The sequence below is a fragment of the Camelus bactrianus genome, chromosome 15 (genome assembly GCF_048773025.1).
Source record: "Camelus bactrianus isolate YW-2024 breed Bactrian camel chromosome 15, ASM4877302v1, whole genome shotgun sequence".
In the NCBI taxonomy this organism is placed as follows: Eukaryota; Metazoa; Chordata; class Mammalia; order Artiodactyla; family Camelidae; genus Camelus; species Camelus bactrianus.
The window spans coordinates 55261667-55285203 of record NC_133553.1 but is presented as its reverse complement, the minus strand read 5'-3'; the positions used below and the strand labels follow the sequence as shown (position 1 = coordinate 55285203).

General features: G+C 40.1%; 1 long non-coding RNA gene across 1 annotated transcript in view; it reads right to left on the bottom strand.

Annotated features, from left to right (window-relative positions):
• LOC123615917 (uncharacterized) overlaps positions 1–11117 on the bottom strand; it is a 489917-nt gene extending 478800 nt beyond the window's left edge. The window contains exon 1 of the long non-coding RNA XR_012498976.1: positions 8066–11117. This is a non-coding gene — a long non-coding RNA (uncharacterized LOC123615917). The remainder of the gene's footprint in view (positions 1–8065) is intronic.
• Between the last annotated feature and the right edge of the window lie 12420 nt (positions 11118–23537).

Below are 23537 nucleotides of genomic sequence, written 5' to 3'. Positions count from 1 at the left end.
GTGGGAGATAAGCAAAGGAGGGTCCCCTGCCAAATACCTTTACTCTTTTCTGTTGGCAGTAGTGTGATGCCAGGCTTGGTCCAAAGAGCCAGATTAAAGTCATTGTGAAATACAACTTCGCACACTAAAAAGGCACAGAAACACAGGCCTTGATGTGTACAACTGCGCCCAGAAGAAAAGCTTTGCTTGATACCTTAAGGAATCATCAGCCAAGCTTCTCAGTTTCTTGCTCACCCCCTTGACTCAGGAGATCAAAATGAAAACGGATTTTTTTTTTCCAGTGGAAAATAGAAAAACCAGCATCCCAGGAGCCATGGATATTTTTGCCTTGCAAGTGCGGTCATAGCCTAGGATCTTTTCAAATTAGTTTTTAAGTTTGAAAATTTTAAATGAAAAAGCCCAAACACTTTTTAACCGTACTTCAGTTTTCAAAAAGGGAAAGATTCTTTGTAATTCTCACCCTGTCTCTTTGGGCTAGGTTAAGAAGAGAGGGAAACATCCAAACTTCTAGTCTACGCTTTTAAGGTATCTTAGTTTTAAACCTTTCAGTGTCTTTAACTTTTTTTTTAATTTGCTTGCTTGATGTAAGAAAGAATTCTGTTCTTTTATCATTCAACTTAAGTAATGAATTGCTTTGCAGCACAGCAGTTGCATATCACTAAAATACTGATTTTTCCCACCTTTATTAGTTTTCACTTCGGTCAAAATATGCTACTCATACTTTTCCAGAAAAGATTGTTGATAGATTTGTTGAACATAAATAAATAACTAAAGGGTACATACAATAACCAAAACATTCTGGGATATGAGAGGCAAAAATATATGATGTCCTGTTGTCTTTAAATGCCCAAGAACCTGTCTGAGAAGATTAAAATCATACTCTGTGAAAAGATAGCTAATATTACAAACAAAAATAGTAAAAGCTTGAATAGTAGCTGTAAAGAGTTCAGAGAAGAGAGATGCCTCACTTCCAGCTGGGACAGGCTAATGGAAGGCTAAGCAGAGAAGGGCAGCTTTCGCCTGAATCTTGAAGGATGGGCAGGGATTCGATCCTTAGCCCAGAAGAAAAACTATGACCAAGAATGTGAGGAAAGGAAGGCATAAAATGGGCTCAAAAATAGTAATGAGACAAGTAAGGAGAGTAATGGGACAAGAGGGTGTGACAGGTCAGGGGAAAAGTTTCATTATCATCCAGGCTTAGATCCTGAGGATTAAGGAGTATGGACAAAACCAAAACATAGTTAGGCAAATTGGGTCAGGTGTCCCACTCTCCAGGAGCAGGGTCAAGTTGATCGACATTAATTGCTATAAGTGTAGAGCTGACAAAGATAAGTGAACACAGGGCCAGAATGGAAGTGCCTGAAGCCAAGACTGTGGATTTTTCATTTTAAATTTTCCTATAGGTAATGGGAAATCAGTGAAGACTTTTGTTTACTTGCTCGTCTAAGTAACACAATAAAAGCCATGTTTTCAGGAAGACAAACTTTGAAGCTATATCTATGTGTGTATATATATATATACATTGTATATATATATATATATATATATATATATATATATATATATATATATATTGCACAGATTGAAGTAGAATAAAACGAGGTAGGAAGAACTGATCAGTAGAATGATGCAGAGAAACTGGTATGAATTGTAGCAACTGAAGGAGAAAAGTGTCAGAGAAATTACAGAGAAATAATAAAAAGTAGAACTTGGTGACAGATTAAATCTGAGAGGTACCCATTGGACACCCACACATAAACCCCTGGCACTCGCTTCACACCAAAGCCTGCTTGCTGGGAACACTGTGATGTCTGCTTCAGGTCTTCAGCATGGGTGGGGGACTATGATTGTCCCACATGCACGACAAGGCCAAAGTGCCAGAGAGATAACACCCTTAGAAGCAGCCTGAACCAATAAAGACATGGATCCGGAGGATAAATGCAGCAGATTCCTCACTCCTCCATTAGAATAACTCTTAGTTCTACCCTGTCCCTCAGAGTTACCCTAGCGGGGTTAAACATCAATTTCCCGGTGGCAACTTGCTTGGTAACACACCATTTCTTGTCTTTTTAAAATTCCTTATCTCTTTTCCCTACTCCCTTATCAGCATTCCTTGGTTATCACTCCCACATAAACTTGTGGCACTGGGATCCTTGGCATCTGCTTCCAGAGGATTCTAAATTAACAGTTAGAAAGTAGAATTAAAAATAAGGCAGACTAGTGGGTCCCCAAAATGCCTACATCCTGATCCTTGGAATCTGTGAATATGATACTTCCTATGGCAAAAGGGACTTTGCAGATGTCATAAATAATCATTCAAGATCATGAGATTGGGGAGACCATCCAGGTGCATCCAATCAAATCACATGGGTCCTTAAAAGAGAACTGTGCCCAACTGCAGTTAGAGGGAGATGTGGCTGTGGAAGAGTAGACAGAAAGATGCAACACCTCTGGCTTTCAATGTAGAGGAAGGGGTCCATGGTCCAAGGAATGTGGGTGGCCTCTAGAAGCTGGGAAGGACAAGGAAATAGATTTTCTCCCAGAGTCCTTGGTTAAGAAATGCAACCTAGCTGATACCTTGATTTTAGTCCAGGGAGACCTCTGTCAGATTTCTGACCTACAGAACTATAAGATGATGAATTTGTGTTGTCTTAAGCCACGAAGTTTGCAGTAATTTTTAATAACAGCAATAGAAAACTAATTACCCTTAAATTACTGACTGCAGAAACTTGAGGCATAAAAAATGAAATGAAACAAGCCTGATTTCTTAGGAAATGTTGGTCTAAATGTTCAATTTGTTGAGTTCTATGTGTGGTCTTGATTGTGTGATATTCTTAGTCACAGTGCCTCTTACATGTATGTAATATCATTCTTCAACTAATTATGAGCATGAGAAGGGAAAGATGTTTGATACTTGTTGTATTTTATTTTGTTTTAGCCAGGAAGTTATTGTCACTTAAGCAGTTCTGTCAAATCTTATGTGACGCCCTCAAGAAGAGATAATTTTCAAAATGCGTTGGTATAGAGGAAACTCTGGCAATTGATAACAAAATGCCATTGTCAAACTCACTCTTTCCAGTGCTAAGTTTCACTTGGGCCATATTTAGAAGCTTTCATTTGGAAAGGACAGCTCTGTAATAAATGTGTTGTATGAGTATATTCTTTGAATTCAAAATTTTCGTTGAATTGGGGCAACATACACAAGGGCTTGCTTGATATAAGAATTTTGAACATTAATTCAGAACAAGTTAAAGTAACTTCCAGTGCGTGTTGGAAATATACAATCTTGGATGCATAGTTGTTGTTGTTTTTTCTAATTGGAGTATATGGTTTTTGCTTTCAAACCCTACACCTTTGGTATATTATATATTGAATGTTTTATTATATTCTAATCCTGCAGTCTTACTGGGTTATTCCATTAGTCCCTGTTTTTTTCCAACTCTGTCCAGGCAATCTTTGTAGCCACACCCAATCCTCAACCCTAGTCAACTTGCACAGTAAGGATACAATAGAATATTAAAAACTAACCCACTAGTGTCCTGAATTTGGCAAGAGGGTTGGGTCTGCTTCCCCTGTACAAAGAGTTCTGGGGTAATACCCACACCTCCACCCAACCTCCTTCACATGGAGCCTACCTAGCTTTCTGATTCCTCTTCTGCCAGGTTCCTGGCTGGTATGCTGGTACTAATGGAGCTCAACTGTAACAAGGCTGGGGCCTCAGACTCTCAGGGAAGGACTGTCAGCCTCTTTCCTCCCAAGACTCTGCTTCCACCAGCCTTGCAAACTGGCACTGAACTCTAGTATGTACATCTGAAAGCTGCTGCTGCTTTAAAACCCTACCTTCCCTTGGTGCAGATTCCACGGGGTTTGGTTAGCCTTCTCCTACGGCCTTGGTTGTGTGGACTGCTGTTTCCTCTGAGGTGGGTCGGAGATGGTTTCTGCTGCTCCACTCTGTTTTCCACAGCTACTGACTCATAGCAGCCCCTGCTGACCCCCTACTTCTGCTCCAAGCACACAGCCTGCCTCAAAGTCACCTTAATGAAATCAAATTCTTATTTTTAAAAAATTATCTGCAGATTGTCCTCTAATAAGGCCAGATGTTTTGCTTTCATTTTTCCCTTTCTCACACTATACCACTCATAATAAAATAAGCCCTTGCCGAACAGATTTTAAATAACTCATTTCAAATGTATGCATTACAAGTTTAAAGCCTTTTTATACATTATAGATTCAGTTCAATCTCTTAAATGGCAGGACTGGACAATAAAAGCTGCTGTTCTTTCTGGCGGGCTGTGTGGTCCAGTGTTGCAGAGAAAGACTGCTTACAGCACATCCTCTTAACTCTGCAGATATAACACCAGATGCACACCCCCCTCTAGAAAAGCCCCAAACTCCCCCAAATACCAAGATAATTTGTAGAAAGGCTATATGGTTACAAAAGCATTTTGGCAGGGCTTAAGAAAATGAAATGAAGGAGAAAGCAAGTGCAAAAGACAGTGAATTTCAAGTAAGAATGGGCTCAAACACTTTAAAGCCAAAAATAATCTGTGTACCCTAGAGCTTGGGGACCGTCTGCCTCTGCCGATCATAATCCTGGAGCCATGTGTCCCCAAACAACTAAAGATGATTCAAGAGGATTACCTGTTGGTACAAGCTTTTAATGCTGACAAATGTGGCTAGTTTTGAAGGCAGGTGCCTTCCATAGCTTTTATTTGCTATGGAGTTTTTACTGTCTGTAATGCTGTTTTAATTCTGTTTCTACTAAGATCCTATTTTCTTAGACTTGGTCTTGTGAACTGAGGATTTGCCAATCATAGTACCTTTCAAGAACGCCATCCTGAGACATTCTTCTTTAAAACTGTCTACTATAGCTTTCTCACCATCTTCTTCCTCTTTGCCCTCCCAAAATCTTGCCTCTCACCTTAACCCCTCAGTCAACGCTACGCACCCTGAGCTCATCAATGATCTCCTCTTTGCCAAATTCAGTGGCCTGTCATGATTCTGGGGATGAATTCTCTGTTTCTGACACTCTCAAGCCTCCTCGACTCCCTTCTTGGCCTCAGTGTTAGAGATGCAACAATGTTCTACTTTTCCTATATTTTTCTGTAGAATACTTCTTGGGTTTGATCATACTTTTGTTTTTGCTTTCACTTTAATAAATGCTCACCAATTAATTAATTCAAAAACCACTACTGGCAATTACTGCTCCTTCTGTGACCTAGCTGACAGAACAGACTGAGTTTTGAATGAAGTTCCATAGCAAACAATCTATACAACCCCTGATCTATCGTATGATTGAGAGTATGAATTTTTCAAGTTTTAAAAGCAGTTTCCCCAGCATTATTGACATATTGATTAGCAAATGGTGAGATTAAAAGAGTAATCACTGATGATACCCATTCCACCAGGATTCCAACTACCTTGGAATGTTCTAGAAATTTCAGGAAGGCCAGGAAAACATGCTAAGGATTTACTAATACAGAATAAAGATTGATTTCTAACATATGTTGGTCACAAATGTGTGCCTCATTGGGGCCTAAGATTCACGCTTCCTGGTAGGCAAGGTTTAGGCTTAGATATTGACTACAGAGAGCTATTCCTAGCTGGCAATGTACACAAACCATCATTGAAAACTAAATATCATTAAATTTACAGTCATTCAAATGCACACAGAAGAATAAGAGGGTTAGGGTGATAGCTACAAATGAAAAGGATGCCAATTTTAAATTCTTAGCGTTTATATTTATTTTTCCATTTAGAGGTGGTATTTTTAATTGAATTATTTTTGTGTATCTTCAGATAAGATTCTGCAGCCCAAAGTCATATATAGTTATAATACTGAGTTTTCTTTTTTCTGCAGAAGGGTTTATCTAACTAACCTCTTTAGTTAAAAAAAAAAAATTTAAGGCCATGATGAATATTGATTAACCTTGGGAACCAAAGAGTAAACATAAAAACAATTTCCTACTGTACAAGTTCAGGCTTAACAATGTGCTAATAGCCCATAATGAAGATAGCAACCATCAGTTAATCAACCCATTAAGTTGGGATCAGAAGTGTCAACTCAAGTGCAGTCTACTAATTTACTGACCCTTAATGGGTCAGCAAGATCTATAACCCAACGACTGATCTTTCTGCTTCTGTTAGTCACTTTGGAGGTCAGTTCACTTCCTTCCATGATTATGATCTCTGACCTGGTATGGGCAAGGAGTCAACATAAAATCCATTTATGAGAATGTGCTTGGGGTTACTGAGTAATGGAATCTCAAGCTAACGGGTGAATTAAGTATCTGGGCAGGAGCTCTTTATGGAAGCACCAACTTTTTTTTCCCTAAAGTCCACACAATCATGAAAACAGACACACATAATCTTCAGTGGAAGCTTCTGACTCCAGGAAGTTCTGGGTTCTTGAGTTAGCTAAGGCTCGCAATCCACTACCATTCCTATGCTGCTGTGTGAGTAAATCTTAGTTTTTGAAATGTCAGTTGGTCAAAAAGGAATGAGTAGTTCAGAAAGCAAAGTGTAGGGCTACGCCTGCCAAATAATAATTATGAAGTAAGTTTTGCTTTATTAAAGAGGTAATGAGTTATAATAAGCAAACAATAGATATAATTTGGTTGACTAATAAGTGAGACTCAATTACCCAATTTTTGCTACTTTCAAGGGGAAGGAGAGAAAAATAGAAGCATACCTTATTCCAGAGGGGCCTCTGAGAGGGTATAATAAAAATTATGAATCAAAAAATTCATTCACTTGAATCATATTTGTATAGAAAAGATAATAATAATTGCCACAATAATGCAAGTGTTTTTTAAATAGCATTTTCTTAGGTGATAAAGCAGTTCACTGAACTACAATTACAATGCCCATTAGCAACCTGTCAGCCACATGATGTCAGAAACTCAAAAAGGACCTGTGCAAGATATGTCACTGGGATTGGTCCTGTTGCTCTGGTCCCCAGCCAAGCTGGTGGCAAGGCTACTTAAATGCCACCAATTCTAGTCCCACTCTGGCAGTCCTGGTTGTGATTTTCTCCCAAATAGGACAGATGAAGAAGATATATTAACTGAGTTTCTGGAAGGGGGAAGCTAGAGCGGGAAAAAAAGGGGGGGGGGGACTACCAAATACACTAAACAAATAAAGTTTTATGGAAGGAAAACCTATGATTAATTCAAGGACCTAGGATTTGTTTTTATCTACAAAGTAAATATGCCACTTTCATACCAGTGATACTTGAAGGATTCCCTCAAAGGAAACCATCTTTGCTGGGAAAATAGCCTTCTCTCTTGTCAGGGACAGTGCCCTCTATTTTTCCCCCTATTTATTGCCTTTGTTTTCCTCCCCTGTCGTTAGCGAACCTCCTGGTACCAATGTCCCAACCTCAGGACAAAGACAGCTAAAAGCCTCTGGAGGAAGAGTTCCTTCCTATGGGAAAAAAGTGAGCCCCAGTGCCAGAAGGATGAGGAAAGATTCAGCCTTTGGGAAAGCTCTCACAGACGTGGGTGGCTTTCAAGGTCAGCCTTTGGAGGTGACCTCGGGCGCAGGTTCTCAGCCTTACACGGCCGGCCAGAGGGACGCAAAGAGGCGGGAAAGAAAGGAGGGGAGCGAGGGAGAAAGGTCGTGGGGGCGGCGGGCGGGAGGGAGAGGGAGTACACGTCAGAGGCCGCTGGACCAGAGGCTGGGAGGCTAGGGCCGCGCAGCGAGCAGTCACCCCGCCCTCCGCACAGCGCCTCCCGCGGGGTCACGGCCGGGCCCCACCTCCCGGGCTGCGGCGCGCTCCGCCTGGGTCCGCCTTGGTCCGGGAGGCGGCGGCACGGGGCGAGCGCGCCCCGCGGGGAAGGGCCTGACCCGGGAGGCCACCGACACAGAGGGGATCCCGCTCGGCCCGCGGCTCTGCTGTCCCCACCCCAGCTCTCCGCACCCCTCCCTCGCGGCCGCAGCGTCGGGGAAATCCGCGGCGAGCCCAGCTGCGCCGGGGGCCGGAGGAGGGGGCTGGGGCGGTGGGGGAGGGGCGGGGCGGGGTGGCGGCGGGGGCGGCGCGCGGGGCGGCGGCGTCGTCACTTACCGGCCGGGGCGCGGGGGCAGCTCGCCGACTCCTCCGGGCCGCTGCGGCTGAGGGCCGGCGGTGGCGCGGCCCGGGCGCTGCCAAATGTAAACAATCCGCCATGATTTCTTTGTTTAGCTAATTGAACCTGCCGCCGTCGCGAGTCCCAGGCGCTCCCTCGCTCCCTCCTCTCCCCGGCCCCCCTCGCTCCGCGCTTTTATTTATTTATTTGCCTTCCCCCTGCTGCTCGGTCTTCCCCTCTCTGCTTTGGTCTCAGTAGCTGCTTCTAATGGAAGTCGAGGCCGTGGGGTGGTTGGTGCAGGGAGTGCGGTGGTGGTTTTTATAAATACAGGTAAAATAATGCCCAAATCTCAAGCTGAGGTGCAGTTTCTGAAAGAGGAGGAGAGTGTTTCGCGCGCTCTCTCTCTCCCTCCCTCGCTTCTTTCCCGCCACCCCCCACGTATTAGCCTAGCCTCCGTGGAAAGTGCCAGACAATCATGGTGCGACTTGCAGTCACCTTTTCTTGACACCCAGCTCTACTACCCAACTTCTCAGGCGGATTTTAGAGTGGGCAAAAGCGCTGAGTTCTTTTACTTGGAAACCTCCAATGTATGTGATGTCCGGCCGCCTAAGGGCGTACAGAGCAGTCTCCACCACGCCAGGGGAGGAATAATCATAATACAGCGTGCTCATCGGGAGGATGATCAGTTGGCATCATTTCAGCCCTTTAATATAACACTGGGTTTTACACACCGACGCCCGTGCGTACAAGATCCAAACTAGCACCAACACAGTGGTACGCTCCTAGAAAAGCGAGACCTTTCAGCCTTTTAGTTGCATAAATTATTGGTACTTTCTGTAGCACAACTATTTGGAGAGGAGGTAGCCTCGGCATATATACTGAGTTTAGAACTTAGAGGAGATATTCAGGTCCTGCTGGGAAGGGAGGCTCAGCACCTTATTTATGTGTGTTTCTGTGGGTGGAAAATTCATTTGATCACGAGTTTTCACTATAGTTAATGTAGGCATCGTTTACATCCTGTGCTAGGTGGATTTATGATGAGATTCAGGTAACCTGTGGCAGAAAAATTCTAGGGTTATGGCTTCATTTATTTAAAAAAAAAACTATTAACTTCGGTCTCACTTCTATTTATAACCACTATGTTGAGGACACCAAAAATGATTCAGTATTCTAATTCATAAGGAGAATTGAAAGTTATCTACATCTTGCAGTGAAACTGTGCCTCTTATGTTATCATCAGAATTAATCTTTTAAAAGAAGTTACTGCTTTATCTGTTTAATCCTTGTGGGCAGAGCATAGTGAATAGAGTAATGTCATCCTTAGCCGTTTGGACCAGCCGTTTACAGGTTACATGATATATTGATTCTAAATGCAGAAGGGCCATCTGGTCCAGTCAAGAGAACTGAACTGAAGAGTATTTACCCTATAGGCCAGTCACTGTGGTGGTTTTAACCACTGGGTCAATTAATGTATAGGTGTTCAAGCATTCTGATTATATAGAAAGAAAAAGGAATTGTATTGCCAAGCAAACAAAATGACCCCAGTCAAATCCCCTGTGTACACATGGCTTTAGTCTATTTCCTCAGGGAAGTTCAACAGAAGTTATAACCGTGTTCTTTTCCACACTTGTGATGTTCTTCTCTATGCCAGGCTAAATTCTACATGTTTTCCCAAATTCTAACTTCAGTCTGAATTTATGAAACCTGTCTTAATATTTACCCTCTCCCAGTTCTTATGCCTAACTTCTCTTCATGTCAGTTATGAAACTTCTGAGCTTCACAACTGTGTGAGCAAGGCCTTTGAGTAGGAGATTTCTGTACTCAGTACATGAAAGAGTTTTTTGTTGCATAAAAATTAGACTGAAGGAGCAATAGATTCACTTTTAAAACTTAGATTAAACAAATATTTTGCAATAATTTATTTAAAGACCTGGCCTGCTTGTGGAGAACTGCTGATCCATATTGACTTTTTTTTTTCCTAATACAGTTGAATTTTGCCTCTGTGCACCATTCTCCTGCCCATCCTGGATTCATTTCATGTGTCACTCATGAACTGTGATTTGTTTTGGAAATTGGAGGCAGAGGGGCAAGTAGAGCTGCTCTGAGCCCATTCCAAATTCTCCGTCTCTCGAGCAGGTGTGTTAGAAAAACTCAGTCTTCTAATCAAGTATCTCCTTTCCTTTCACGCTGCTACCACACTCACAGCACTTTACTTCTTATACTTCTGGTCTCCAAATGTATGTTTTTTTTCTACACCAAGCAATTCTTCACGACACCAGTTGGCTGTCCTGCAATTTCACTCCATTCTGGCACTGTCTACCTAGAGATAGTGTCAGATCCCACCAGTGTAGGGCTATAAGACTGCCCCCAGCCCGCTTCAGATGCCAATTGCAAGTAGTAGATCCCCAGGTCACCTACAACTCATCTCTGATTTGCCTTCAAATCAGAGGTTCCCCATGGCCTCTTTCCCCTTTGGATTTAACTAATTTGCCAGAGAGGCTCACAGGATTCAGAGAAACATTTACTTCCACTTATCGGTTTACCAAAGGGTGCAGACGAACAGCTCGATGAAGAGATACGTAGAGTGAGGTCTGGGAGGGTCTGAAGCACAGGAGCTACTGTCCCTCTGGAGTTGGGGTGCACCATCCTCATGGCGTAGATGTGTTTGATAACCTGGAAATTCTCCAAAGCCTGTAGTTTGGGACTTTTATGGCAGACCCTGCTCATGTAGGCGTGATCGATCATGAACTCTGTCCTCAGGCTTTCTCCTTTCTCCAGAGAATGAGGGGCGGGACTGAAAATTCCAAGCTTCTAATCTTGGCTTGGTCTTCCCAGTGACTGCCCACCAGCCAGGAGCTCATCCAGGATTTCGCTGCAGGAAAACAAAAGTTACTCCTAGTATTCTTACCACTTAGGAATTTACAAAGTCAGGCACAGGTCAAAGACCAAATATTAGAACAAGAGATGCTTCTAGGGCTCTTCTTCACTTAGGAATTTACAAGGGTTTCAGGAGCCTTGTGCCAGGAACTAGGGGCGGAGAACAATATATATATTTCTTACTATTTCACACCAGGCGAGATCACATTACAGATGTGTGTATGTATCTTCCCTTCCTTATTTGGCATTCTTTAAGTTTTCACCTAGGAAATGTTCATCACAGACAAGACACTTGTTGAAAAAATTGAAAACTGATAACATAGCTAGATTTTATTTTTAGGTTCTTATGGTGGACTGTTACACTGACAGCCCATAATCAATCACACCTCCCTGTATTCATGCCCTTGTATAGTTCCCTCACTGACCATGTGATTGCTTTGACTACTAGGAAGTGTGATACAAGCAGAAGCTGGGGAAGCACTTGCACACATTGGGGCTTGTCTTTTTGGATGTTCCCTTTTGGAATCCAGTCTCTAGGCTTTAAAGAAGTCTAGACTACCCTGCTGGAGAAAGAGGCCACATGGAGAAGAGCTGAGGCTACCAGCTGAATTCAGTCACATGAATGATCCAGCCAACACTACCTGGAGCAGAATAACTTTCCAGCCAATTCATGGAATCATGACAATAAATCATTTTTGTTTCGAGTCACTAAGTTTTGGAGTGGCCAGTTATGCAGCAGTGGGTAACTGATAAAGCAATCACCAACTTCAAGGACTAGAGACATGGTCAGGTTACTGCAGGAGACAAGAATTTATCAAAAGGTTGTGGGGATGGGGAGAAGGAAACTGAAAAACTTCCTAGTAGAGCTTCACAGAATTAGAAGTTCATTGGTCACCTCTGAGAACTCAATTACACTCCAGTGATGTAATAGCCATTCTGGTGAGTGTCTTTTTGCTGTCAGTTTATATATATATATATATATATATATATATATATATATATATATATACACACACACACACACACATATATATTTTTATATATATAGTAAATATATATATTGCTTTTCATATCCTGTTCCACTATGGTTTATTACAGAATATTGAATATAGTTCTCTATGCTATACAGTAGGACCTTGTTGTTTATCTATTTTATATACAGTAGTTTGTATCTGCTAACCCCAGACTCCTAATTTATCCCTTCCCCAACCCCTTTCCCCTTTGGTAACCATAAGTTTGTTTTCTATGTCCATGAGTTTGTTTCTGTTTTGTCAATAAGTTCATTTGTATCATATTTTTAATTCTCCATGTGAGTGATATCATATGGTATTTGTCTTTCTCTGACTTACTTCACTTACTATGGTAATCTCTAGGTCCAACCATATTGCTGCACATGGCATCATTTCATTCTTTTTTATGGCTCAGTAGTAGTCCATTGTCTGTATATATCACATCTTCTTTATCCAGTCATCTGTCGACGGACATTTAGATTGCTTCCATGTCTTGGCTATTGTAAATAGTGTTGCAATGAACATTGGGGTGCATGTATCTTTTCAAAATAGAGGTTTTTTTCTGGATATATGTCTAGGAGTGGGATTGCTGGATCATATGACAACTCTATTTTTAGTTTTTTAAGGACTCTTCATACTGGCTGCACCAGTTTACATTCCCACCAACAGTATAGGAGGGTTCCCTTTTCTCCACACCCTCTCCAGCATTTATTATTTGTAGACTTTATGATGATGGCCATTCTGACTGGTGTGAGTTGATGCCTCATTGTAGTTTTGGTTGGCATTTCTCTAGTAATTAGTGATGTTGAGCATCTTTTCATATGCCTATTGGCCATCTGAATGGATGCCATTGGAAAGATGCGTATCTAGGTCATTTTTTGATTGGGTTTTTTTGTTTTTGTTATTGAGTTGCATGAGCTGTTTATGTATTTTAGAAATTAAGCCCTTCTCAGTCACATCATTTGCAAATATTTTCTCCCTGTCCATAGGTTGTCTTTTTGCTTTGCTTATGGTTTCCTTTGCTGTGCAAAAGCTTATAAGTTTGTTTAGGTCCCATTTGTTTATTTTTGCTTTTATTTCTATTACCTTGGGAGATTGTTTTTGTCATCACTTTAGAATTAAGCATCTTTGAGGCTGTGATCAAGGAGGTCAAAAGACACAGGCTCTGGCATTGCTTTCCTGCTTTCAGATCCCATCTCTGACCCCACGTGACAAAGCAGTGTGAATGGACGTGAGTTCTTTCCAATCCTTGGGACTTCTAGAAATTAGGTATATTTTAAAATGTACATTTCCTCAGGAAATAGTTCAAATGGGACCAGAAATGAGCAGAAATCATGAGTAATGCTTGGAAATTTGGGGCTCAGATGCAAATCTAATACATATGTGGTTGTCTAGCTACCTATACGTCAGGTTATCTCCCTGAATAAAATAGTCCTTGGTTGTGAATTAGGCACCAAAGGACCTGGTGCCCTGTGACCTTGACTTGGTTTTTTTTGTATTTGCTGCTGATATAAACACACATGCACACACACACACACACACACGCCAGTTATCCCGATTATAAATAGGGTTGAGAATGGGCAAGAAAGAGTATGAATGTCTCAGATGGCAAAGGATGGAGTCTGCTAAACTTGGGATCTTGAGCAATGTTTTGTATTCAAAACTTGAATTCTCTCAGATCCCTAAATGTGCAAAAGTTTTATACAACTGTGAAATAACATACATTTACAAATTAATCAAATCTTTAAAGCCAGTAAGACCTAAATTAACCAGTTAACCTGAAGTGATAAAATTTTGCATAAACTAAGTTACTGCTAGCCTTATGAATATAGCACTGATGATTACTGACATTCCTCTGCTACCATGCCCAAGTGGTCAAGACATGAGCCCACCCCTTTTGGTATTCACAGTTCTGTGAAACTTGCCTTTGCACAGTTCTCCCTCCCCTCATTTGGCTATCACTTGGGATGCATTAAGTTCTTACCTGTTTCAGACTAAGATAAAGTTGGGCTGTTTAGCCCAACTCTAGACACAAATACAGGCATTAGAATGATCATGAGTATACTTGTTTTTAAGGTTTTATTGAATTAGAAATCCCACTTTGAGAAAGATTACTATCAGTTTAATAGCACTGGGGTGGCAGAAAGAACACCTGGGTTCATGCCATGTATTTGATATTAACCACGATGTTTGACTAGGTGGGACTCAGATATTTCACTTTGGGAAGAGGAAAGATCTGAGAGTGACAAGAGGACTTCTGGGAGAAATCACAAAGTAACAGTTTTTCATGCTGGAGTCTCAGCACTATGACAGAGACAGGTGGAACTTTTTGTGGCCAGGGGCTTTCCAGTGTCTCTCCTGCAATGTCTGACTTCTAATTCCACCTAGACTTAAGGCTCATCCACATCTCTTTGATTTAATTTTTCCCTCCCTTAATTTGAATTCTGTTAAACTATTTCTCCTAAACTTTGGGCATATGGTAGTAGTATTTTCATGGTTTTCTTAAATTATAGTGTCTGCTTCCAAAATCTATCCATTAGTGATGAACAAAACAACTCTTCTATTAGGGCTCCCAAATGTTCACTAGGTTTTCAGGAAATAAAATTTCTTTCAGTCCTGGGAAAAGTTTTGGCTTCAGATTATTTTTCAAGTCTGAGGAGAATAAAAATTGGAAAACTCATGCATTCTGTAGTTTGGGGAATGAATATAAGGTTCTCATATATAGCAGAGTTAGGAAAAGATCAAATTCTCCTAGCAGTTTTGTTTTCTTTTGTTTTCTAGAAAACTCTAACAACAGCTTCCATGGCAAACCCAAAGAGAAGAATTGCAGGGTCTTGACAGTGCTTCTCCCTGCACTTGGCGCAGGTAGTCAGGAAACAAATTTCCCACTTCTCACCAGGCGCTTCTTGGAATGGGTGCAGGATCATCTACGGGCGCAGCTGCTGCCGTACTTGAGGGGTCCCAGAACCCAGACACAGCTCTCTGAGCAGCCAAATGAGTATCTTCCCAAACTGCTACCACCTCATCCACTTTTTTGTCAGCCTGAAATATTAAAATTAGCCCAAAGTGTTTTTAAAATTTAATTACACCCTTTGGAGTCTGTGCTTTTGGAAAACTGTTATTTTTCCATTAAATAAACCAATATCTGGAATACATACCTAAGTACATATTTATTTAAAATATGCTTGGAAAACACACTTACTGTAACTTTCAGCTTGGTAGGAAAATTAGAGAAATCCACAGTTCACACTTTCATTTTTTAAGATTTTCAGAAAATACCTAGCAAGCTGTTGTCTGTTCAGTGATGCATACACTTGAATGTGAAGCAAATCTTATTACTTGTCTTAGTAGCAACCCTATGGGGGTGGGGAGAGATGAAAATGATTGTCACTTTTATATTCTTATGCTATCCACTCTTTAAAGGTGGGAGTATTAATGCTCTCTATACAGAAGTAATAAATACTATCTTTAAGAGATGATGATTATAATAATAATGCTCCCTTGCCAAAAAAAGTAACAAAGGTATTTTAAATTGTATTTTTATCATGATAGGGAGATTTCAAATAATTTAGCTAATTTTAACTAATAACTGCTGAGAATTAACGTTATTATTTAATGAAATCAGGACTGGAATAGAACATAAATTCAAGAACTAAGCACTAGGGAAGATGTAGAACAGATAAGACTTAGAGATTTGTAATTCTCAAGGATTGAAAAGGGAGAACCCAAAGGAAATTAAGAAATTGGCTTTCTCAAATAAGGAGATTAGATTTTCTTATTTCTTAAAATTACCCTGCAAACCATATATTTTATGACATATGTATGGTCTTATAATCTTCCAAAATATAGAATGTAAGTTATATGCATTTTCTGTATCAAGATATTATTTTATTTCTAGTTTCTGTTTCTTTTCCTGACCATCAAAGTAGATGGTTACTTTATCTTGTTTTCATAGATTATTTGAAAATATAAAATACATTTTAAATGTTTATCTATTGTAAGTGCTATATCAACTTTTTTACTTTAATAAAGGCACTTAGCATTGTGGTTGCACTTCAGAAATATATAAGCACAATAAAACTTCACTTAAAATGCTCTAGCATTTCTTCAGTAAACAGTGTGAAGTCAAATTCCTATGTAATTTAACAGTTGCTAGTAGCAGCACTCTGTGATACTAGTTGAAAATAGCGACTCTGAAACATGAAGCACAACGCAGAGAAATTATTCTATAGGTTTGCTCATTTCCCAGGGTTCTGTCCAGATTGAACCAACTGGTGCAGAAGCATGAACTTGAAAAAGCAGTACGAACAAGCTCAGGTGTTGAGCTATTTTAGCTGTTTCTCTCTCCCTCTCCTTCTGTTCTTCCCCTCAGGTCACTTGAAAACACAAATAGAAGTGACTAGCATTTTAAAATGCCAAATAAAATGGAAAATTATATAAAACAGTCGTCTCCAAAGTAGAGTGCAAGAAAAAATTATTGGAACTAGTACCTATAGGCACTTATTATTTTGTTATTACTTTGTATAATTTTCATCTAAAAATAAAAATGAATTCTGCTCCACCTTTAACAAATGGGTGGACACCAGTGCTCTCAGTGATCTCTGTGGCCAGTGACCACCTGTCATGTATGGGGTGTATGTGACTCCTGATGAGAAAAATGTGTACACTGACAGGCGTCATTTCAGTACACACTGCAGCTGTTCTGCCTACCAAATACTCTGGATTCAGCCCTATTCTTTCCTTGATTTGGGGTAGGAGAAGATGAGGATACAAAGGGCTGAGCCACATTCAGGAGGAGCCGCAGGTCACTTGTAGGTACCAACCATCCAAAGGAAGGATTTCTGGACCACTGAAGGTTTTCCACTCTGGGAGCAGTGTTGAAAGAATGGGAAGCTGGACCTTTGGGGCCATTTTGATCTTTGCATTTTTGTTCATATACCATTGGAATAGATTTCCTTCCCTTCTTTCCCTTCCTTCCCCCTATCTCCCTCCCTCCCTCCTTTCTTTCTTCCACATTTTTCCTTTTTTTTTTTTTTTTTTTTTTTGCCAATGTTGAGTATTTAATTTACTTAAACTATGTCTGGGGTAAAATGAAACCTGCCCACATAAGTCACATGAGTCATTGTCTCACAGTTTTAACATGTTTCTGTCATGAGTTGTCACACAACAGTGTCTATAAGAAAAGATGCTAATGGGTTATGAGTTTTGTTGGTATTACAATGTCATTAACTAAATACATTTTTATATAGAAACTCCAGAATTCCTAGTAAATTCTCCATCAGTGGAAATGGTCTTTGAGAATGAATACCTCAAAATACATATTTAAATGCAGTTAAAGCTATGAGTGTAATATATATTTTATATAATTTATACATATCTTTATATATGATACATATAAATGTATATTTATATAGTACATAAATATTTCTTAAATAATTTATAAATATAAATACATTAAATAGGTTTAAATTATACATTATATTTAATACACTGTCTATTTTTACTTACATGCCACAATACTAATAAATTATGCATTTGGTAAAACAGTAAATTTTTTAGAGATAGAGTAAATAAACAATGTTACTGAAAGTTTTTATCTTTACTCATCAATGGTAAATTCAACCTTATTTCCTCTCATATAATGAATACACTCAGCCCCTAATATTCGGAACGTATCAGTCAGGATCTAAGCATGAAAATAGAAGCCTACCTAAGAATTTGTTTTTGGAACAGAAATTTAGTACTAGGAGTTGGTTACATGAAATAGAAGAGCTGAGAAACTGAGCAAGGGATGGAGGAGCAGCTCAGAGTTGAGCAAGTGCAGGACACCTGGAGAAAAGGGGAACCAGGAGTCAGACCTGCCCTGGCAGAAGCTGACCAGGAGACATAACCCCCGCCGGGGTGCTGCATTGACAGGAGAGGTAGGAAGAAATGTTCTGGCCTCTGCCTGCCCTCTGGTCTGCAGCCTGTGGCCAGAGCCTCCCACTGCCAAATCTAGCCTCAGGCAGATGTCTGGACAGCACGTCCCACAGGGGTTGCTCCAGCCGTGATATAGAGTAGAGCAGGGCAAAGTGCGAGGATGGAAATGAAGCAAACCCACCCAGTACCTGTGCTCGGAACTTCTCACAGTCCTCTAAATAGTCCTTGTTTTTTCATTTCTCTACATATTACCACATTTCCTCCATCCATCTACCAAGAATGCCTTTCTTTCTTTCTTTTCTTTGTCTATCAAACTCCTATACGTCCTTAAAGAACCAAATCATTTATTTCACAAACATTCGTGGAGGGACTATTACATGCAGTGTACTGAGTGCCAGGGTTATCAGAGCTATCACTTTCGTTGGGAAATAAGTCTATTTCCAAAACCTTTCTGAAAATTAAATACAGAGTCAGCACAGTCTAGTAGTTCTGAGTAAGGATTCAGAACCCAGACTACCTGGGTTAGATCCTGGCTGAACCACCTACCAGCAGGATAAACATGCCTCAGTTTCTGGGGCGGGTGATAACATGTACCTTGTAGGACTGTTAGCTGGATGGAATGAGTTAACATTTTATAGCACTTAGAACGGTTTCTGGCAGTAGTAGTTTCTTCATCTGTGTTTGTTAAACTAAATATATGAATACTGAGTCACTCCTTTTGCTGTGCTTCCACAGCCTTCCACCCATGTTAACATCATAGAATTCCTTACGCTGAGTTGTAATCTGCACATCTGTCACTTCTGGTAGAATATGTGCTCTTGCTAGGGAGCCTGTGATTAATCATCTTTGTATTCCCAATGCAAAGAACATAATAGATGCTCAATAAGTGTGTGTTTAATTAATTAATCACTTTATCTAAACCTCCCCTGTGTCACAAATCATGAAATGCAATGATGAGCGCCAAAGAAAAGATATTTTTAAGAGTTCAGAGAAAAGAAGGATTTGGACTTGACATTCACGGAGGAGGTGGCATCTAAGCTTTTTAAAATTGGCAAAGATCAGGCACATACAGCTAATCAGAAGAACCGAGGGGAAACGTGAGCAAAGGCCTGGAGGTGGGAAAGCACAGAGGCATGTGCAGAAGCAGTGAGGGAAAGGAGCTCAAGTAGACAGGATACAAAAACGTACATGGGAGCAAAATTGGGGAAGGCATGCGGGAAGATCCACTTTACCCGGAGGCCAAAGGCTCTCCATCTCTGTTTCACTGTGACACCCCGTAGTGTAAACCCTGACAGTTAATTGATTTTGTTTTTGTTTCTTTTCTTGTAATGAAAGTGCCTGACTTAAGCTCTGATTACCAGGGCATCCACTTCAAGAGGGCTATCTTGGATAAACACATTGCCAGCCACACAACTGGATAGAGCCGGGCTGCCTCCCTCAACTTTGTTTTAGAGATCTTGGTTGATTTTGGTGATTGACCATCTGGGCCCCTTGTTTTTTCCTTTCCATGCTTTAAACTTCTGCTCTTAGTTTTAAATTCACCAATAAAGAGTGGGCCCCCCAAAAAACCCTAGGCTCCCACCGTCCACCCCAATAAAAGTAGCCCCCCAGGCTCATATGTACTCTCTCCCTCTATCCACGACCTCACTGCATGGCCCCACGTGTGCTGTGTAATTTCCAGGTCCTGTAAGTAATAAACTTTTATTTTTTCAAAGTTTCCTGATGGTTATTGCTGAAGGGCATCTTACAGTCATAAAAAGAACCACAAGAGTGGTCCAACCACAACAATGGTTATTGATATGCTGAGATGAACACAAAACATACCCTTAATAGGTAAAAATTACACCTTTATCACTCACCTAAGCTCACTTAAGATTAATAATGGTCCCTTTCTTGCCATTCAAGAAGGCACATCTGTCTCTCTACCCATCTGTCCATCTCTCTCTGTCTCTCTGTCATGTATAACGCAAACTGGTTTTCGTATCAAATGTACAGATGTCCCAAATTATGCTACACTTAAAATTGTTACTTCAGGCAATGGGGAACAATAGGAAAAATGAGTTGAGTATGTTCAGATTAATCTTCAGGGAGATTATTGTGACAAAAATCTATAAAAATACATGTTAATAACCATGTCTGGAGTAGTATCATGCAGGCAACTTCTCGAAAATGATGGATGGAGAAAGAAAATCAAGCTAAAGGATAAAATACATGGCCAAAATTTTTAATTCAATAATAAGTGCAAAAGGATTATTCCATACTTCATTCCAGCTAGAGAACTCATTGTAAAATCTGAGAATTGAGACTCTTCTGTAAGTAGCTTTGTTTTTCATTTTTTACACGGTGGTACATGGTGCACGGCAAAGCTCCTGAGAGCTGTCATTCGGCTCTGACCTACTTTGAGGCACATTTCATTTTTGGCTGGGAGCTGTGAGAATGTACACTTCCTCAGGACAGTAAGAAATGCCCATCTTTCCGATTAAATCTAGTTTCCCACAGAGGCCCTCAGTGGTGGATTGGTCTCAGACAGTCTAAATCCCTTGTCTTGTGTGATGAGGTTGTTCTTATTGTTTGGTTTGGTGGCTGGTAGCTTCAGGGATCACTAAGTGAGGTACAATCCGCCTTTTGGTCCAAATTACCTTTCTGTCCTTTTACAAAATTCGTACATCTCTCTGAACCTCTGCCTCCTTCATAGCAGTTCTTTTCTCGGTGTAGCAAGTTAAACTTTGTGACCTCCTCTGGCTGTGTTATCAGCATATCTCTGTGAATTGGTCAGCAGGATGGAGATATTTTCTGAACAATTTGGTAAGCATATGTAGTCTGTTCCTCAAACCTCACACATAATGTTAAGTCCCCTGATACTAGGAGAGAATGTTTTTCTGCATTTTCTGCTTCCTTATTATGTCTGGGGTTTGCTTGTCTATTTTTTGAACTTAAGTTGAGAAATTTTACTAGCTTCTTTGCTTTCCAAAAGCATTTTATCCATACAGAAGGGTTTTATTCATACAAAGAGCTAAGCAGAATGCCATTATGTTGTAGTTCATCATTTAGTGTAGGCACTTTCCTTAAACTCTGATCTCAATGTCCACTTGCCTTCTGGGAAGGGCATGTGGTCCAGGATGATCTGATGGCCAGGCTCCAATGTGGCTCCCAATAAGTCTTTATTGAAACTTCTGAATTCGGTTTTTTGAAGTGAAAAAAAAAAAAGTGAATGAAGAGCTGCAAATGGCAAATTATCTTTCTTATAGGTGAGTTGTATTCCATTACGTACATATATGCTGCATCTTTATTATCTATTCGGCTATTGATGTGTACTTAGGATGCTTCCATATCTTGGCAATTTTTTATAAATAATGTTTCTGTTAATAGCAGCATGTACATATCTTTTTGAATTAAATTCTTGTTTTCTCGTTGACTTTATTCCTTTGATAACTATATAAGTTTAAAAAGCTAAAGCTCTAAACATTCTTAGAACCAATGAACAGTACATACATGTAAATTTTTAAAATATATGTGCAGTTAAAAAAAAAAAAAAGAAATGGGCTATCAAGCCATGAAAGACATGGAAGAAATTTAAAAGACATATTACTAAATGAAAGAAGCCAGTCTGAAAAGGCTACAAACTGTACGATTCCAACCAAATGACATTCTGGAAAAGGCACAGCTACAGAAACAATAAAAAGATCGTGGCTTCCAGGAGTTTGGGGAAAGGGAGGGAGGGAGGGATGAATAGATGGAGCACGAGGGATTTTTAGGCAATGAAATTATTCTGTATGGTACTATAGTGGTGGCTACATGTCATTATGCATTTGTCAAAACCCATAGAATGTACAACATCAAGAGTGAACCCTAATGTAAACTGTGGACTTTGGTTGATAATAATGTGTCCATATTGGTCCATCGATTATACCAAATATGCCACACTGATGAGGGATGTTGAGGGTAGGGGAGTATATATGTGTGGGTGGGGAGGGCTGTGTGCAAACTCTCTGTATTTTCTGCTCAATTCTGCTGTGAACCTGAAACTACTCTAAAAAAATAAAGCCTATTAATAAAAAATTTTTAAAAAGTTTAAAGTCATGATTGGAAAAAATAAAATAAAAACCATTATAGGCGGGAAAAAAGAAAAGGATATGCCTATTCTCCACGTTGATATCTACTGTCCAATTATCCCCCAAAGTGACCTCTAAATTAACAGTATATCAGCAATGGAGGAATGCCTGCTTTCCAACATCCTCTTTGACAAAGTCTGCTATTAAACACTCTGGTCTTTGCAAATCGAAGTGGAAATGCTATCTCATTTTCATTTTAACTTGCAAATTTTGTTGTGAGTGAGGTTGAATATCAGTTTATATTTAAAGTCTACCTGTATTTCATTTTCTGGAGCTGTTTGTCATGTTCTTTTGCCATTTTTCTGTTAGGTTGTTGACCTATTGGTTGGTATAAATTCTTTGTATTTTTTGGAAAGTAAACTCTTTTCTGCCAAAAAAAAAAAAAAAAGAAAGAAAGAAAGAGAGAAACTATCAAAATTTAATAAAAAAAGTAAAGAGTTTGAATCCACAATAAATTAATAAAGATTGCCAAAATTTTTTTTTAAATTAAAAAAAAGAAACTTCTGGTATTTATGCCTTTGTGTGGTCCCCTTCCACACTGAATAACATCAGATATCATGGAAATGATGGAGTGTGGCTTCTGGGGTTATGTCACAAAGGACAGTGTGTCTTAAACTTGCTGTCTTGGAAATCATTCACTTTGGCGAATGCCAGTCATGCCATAAATACACTTCATCAGCCCTATTGAGAGGTCCACGTGATGAAGGAGTAAGGCCTCCTACCAGTAGCTGGCACCAGGCATGTGTGTCAGTCATCTGGGAAGCGGCTTCTCCAGCTCTAGTCAACCTTCCGATGACTGCAATCCCATTTGACACCTTGACTACAAGCCCATGAGAGCCAGAGCCTCTTCTGACCTCCTGATCCTTCACAACAGCTGTGTAAGACAGTAAGTGTACCTAGCCCACAGAAACTCTGCTAGATAGTTTTGTTGTTGTTGTTGTTGCTTCAGGCCTCTAAGCTTCAGGGTAATTTGCTATGCAACAATAGGTACCAATGGTTGGGGTAATGGGGACACTTCTGTTCTTAGCTTCAGCTGTTTTACCCCTCAAGGATCTAAGTTTTAAAAAAAATCTCCAGTGTGAGAACAAATTTTCTCCCCTAAACCTTTCTGCTTTATGTGTGAAAATGATATTCCTCCTATTACCATGCTTTTGACCATTACAAACCATGTAGTGTTAACTGGCAATAGTTGGCACCCATGCCCCACACTTTTCTTAGTTACTAAATTCTACTCTAACCTCTGAGGGGTGAGGAAATAATCGATATGGAAGAAAGTTGATCTCAGCCTGCTGCAAAGGAAAAGCAATACATAAAATACGCTTGCTATAAAGTTGATTTTTTTTTTTTTCCCTGAGAAGAAAAAATTGCCTCTGGAGACCATTTTTGGTCTTATCTGCTATGTCGTCAACCCATGGCCATCACATATTTTACATTATCTTCAAAGTTCACTGTAATTAATGGGTTAGGAGCTAAGCGTCCTGGGTTCAAGTTTTAATTGTGCTACTTTGTAGCCTGTGATTGAATGAGATAATTTTTATAGTTCTTAGTTTTCT